Source organism: Gossypium hirsutum, chromosome A08 (assembly GCF_007990345.1).
Source record: "Gossypium hirsutum isolate 1008001.06 chromosome A08, Gossypium_hirsutum_v2.1, whole genome shotgun sequence".
Taxonomy (NCBI): Eukaryota; Viridiplantae; Streptophyta; class Magnoliopsida; order Malvales; family Malvaceae; genus Gossypium; species Gossypium hirsutum.
The window spans coordinates 34998100-35001035 of record NC_053431.1 but is presented as its reverse complement, the minus strand read 5'-3'; the positions used below and the strand labels follow the sequence as shown (position 1 = coordinate 35001035).

The 2936-nt window shown below is 36.9% G+C and overlaps 1 non-coding gene across 1 annotated transcript; it reads right to left on the bottom strand.

Moving 5' to 3' along the window:
- Positions 1-2501: 2501 nt before the first annotated feature.
- On the bottom strand, positions 2502-2606 carry LOC121205401 (small nucleolar RNA R71). The gene has a single exon (XR_005900479.1). It is a non-coding gene; the product is annotated as a small nucleolar RNA R71 (small nucleolar RNA).
- Between the last annotated feature and the right edge of the window lie 330 nt (positions 2607-2936).

Genomic DNA, 2936 nt, shown 5'->3' with positions numbered 1-2936 from the left:
ACTTGTTGACAGACTAAACATCTTAGAACAAAGTCATAAATGTCTCGTTGCATACCATGCCACCAATAAAGCTGATTTAGATCATTATACACCTTTGTACTACATGGGTGAATAGATAACCGACTGATGTGAGCTTTATTCAAAATCATCTGAATCAACTCTGAATTCCTCGGAACACATATTCGGTTTCTGAATCTCAAACATTGATCAGCATCAACTCTAAATTCTGAATCAGCATCTGTATCACACTGAGCTCGTTTTGCTAGTAATTCATTATCAACCTTCTAGGCATCACAAATTTGTTGAACAAATAACAGTCTTGCTTTCAATTCAGCTATTATCGATCCATCATCAGACATAGCCATATGCGCATTCATTGCATGCAAAGTAAACAGTGATTTTTGATAAACAGTAATTTATGCATATATTTACCCCATCTTTAACGCATTTTATGGATGATTTTCCCTTAGAATTGGTGAATTTGATGCTCCTAATGCTTTAATTTCATGTTTTCTACTTAGGAGAGCTTAGGAGAGCTAAAAGAACGAGAAACGGGCCAAAAATGGAGAAAATGGGCCAAAGTATGAAATCAACATGGCTTGGACTTCCTCATACGAGCAGACCACACGGTTGTGTCAATTTGGCAGAATCGAAGCATGACTCACACAGGTAGAACACACGCCCGTGCCATTCTAACAGGCTCGAACACGGCCTGAAATAATTGCACACAGGCGTGTCACACGGGCGTGTCCCTGCCGAGCCCAAGTTGAGTCCAATTCAGAAAAGGCCACATTTGAGGGCTCTTAGGCATCCTAAAGCCTATAAATACACCCTAGAGGAGGAAGAAAGAACAAACACAGAATAGGGATTAAGGAATTACTCCAAGGAAGCCGATTGATCCATCTCAGAAGCCGGATTCATCATCAAGACTGAAGATCTCTCCTCAATTTCCCCTTCAGGAGTTTTAGGTTTTCTTTATGTTTTGTATTCTTTATTATTCTGATATGTTTTCTTATTTAGTTATGAACTAAATCCCCTAAATACCTAAGGGGAATGAAACCTAAGATGAATCTTGTTATTATTTTCTGAAATGTATGATAAATATTTAACTTGTTCTTAATTATGTGTTCTTAATTCTTATTTTGATATCCTAGGATACTAATTCAAGATAAGCTCTTATTCAAAGGAGGAATAGACCCTGTCTAAGAGTACATTTGTCATAATTAAGCAGAGTTGTTTGCGCGCCTAGACATAGGGTGACAAGATTTTTCTGGATTAGGGTGAAACCTAATAAGGGGATCCATAGATCGAGTTAATTTAACCCTAGGGTGTTAATTAGAGAAAGGTCTCAATTATTCAATCCAGGGATTAGACGTTATTAGTCTTGAATAGGGATAATAACATAACTTAGGGATCTCTACGGAACAAGTTAAATGAATAAATCGTCCGATTCGGAGCCAGAATAACAAGTACAGTCTAGGTGGATTTTTCCTTAGGTAATGTCTTAATTCAATCGATTTTTCCAAAAGCAATTCCCCAATTCTATTCTCTGTGAGTTCTTAGTTTAGATAATTAGTTAGTTAAAACAAAACCTCTTTATTCCTAGGCTAGATAATAAAAAGACAGCCATTACTAGTACTTTTAGTTCCTTTGGGTTCGATAATCCGGTCTTGTTAAAACTTTACTACTGTTCGATAGGTACAGTTGCCTACATCACGATAATAGTTAGTTTCAAGGACGATTAATTATAAATAATTAAAACCTATCACGAAATCATACGATCAAGTTTTTAGCGCCATTGCCGGGGAACTAAAATATTAGGAATACTCAATTTTTATTACTTTAGCCATTTATTTTTATTGCGATCTAATTTTATTCTAATTTACTGATTTTCTTTTTCTTTCTTCTAGCAGGTTTTTTTATAGTTTATGACTAGAAGAAACCTGTTAGGACCACTAGTTTTTAACGAAGAAATTGATCGTACAGTTTGCAGAAACCAAAGAGAAATAAGGCGAAGCCTAAGATACACAGAGAATGAGCAAGAAAACGATACTCAACCCCCAATCGAAGTGATGGCTGAAAACTAAGACAATCAGCTACCTCCTGCAATTGCGGCTAATCAAAATCCTGCTCCACGCACTATGTATGATTATGCTAAACCTTCTTTAACAAGAACTGAATCGAGCATAGTTAGACCTGCTGTAACTGCAAATACTTTTGAACTGAAACCTAACACAATTCAAATGATACAACAATTTTTTCATTTTGATGGTTTGCAGGATGAAGATCCCAACGCTCATTTAGGAAACCTTTTGGAACTATGCAATACATTTAAAATTAATGGCGTTTCTGATGACACCATTCGTCTTCAGTTATTCCCTTTTTCATTGAGGAACAAAGCTAAACAGTGCTTGAACTCGTTACCACGAGGTTTAATTACTACTTGGGAACAAATGACCGAAAAATTTATACTAAAATATTTTCCACTGGCTAAGATGGCTAAATTACGTAATGATATCTTCTTTTGTGCAGATGGATTTAGAAACACTCTACGATGCATGGGAGAGATACAAAGACCTTTTGAGAAGGTGCCCTCACCATGGGTTACCGCTTTGGCTACAGGTTCAAACGTTCCATAATGGCCTGAATCCTTCGACTCGACAAATGGTTGACGCAGCTACTGGCGGAACCATCAATAATAAAACACCTGAAGATTCTTATGAGTTCATAGAGGATATGTCATTGAATAACTATCAGTGGCAAGTCATGAGGACAAAGCCAACGAAAATAGCCAGTGTTTATAACGTCGATTCGGTCACCATGCTCTTTAATCGGGTAGAACTCTTGAATAAGATAATTGATGGTTTTCTTAGTTCTTCACAGGTTCACCCAGTAATGCAGTACGAAGCAAGTGAAGGTGGAACAAGCCATTCGAA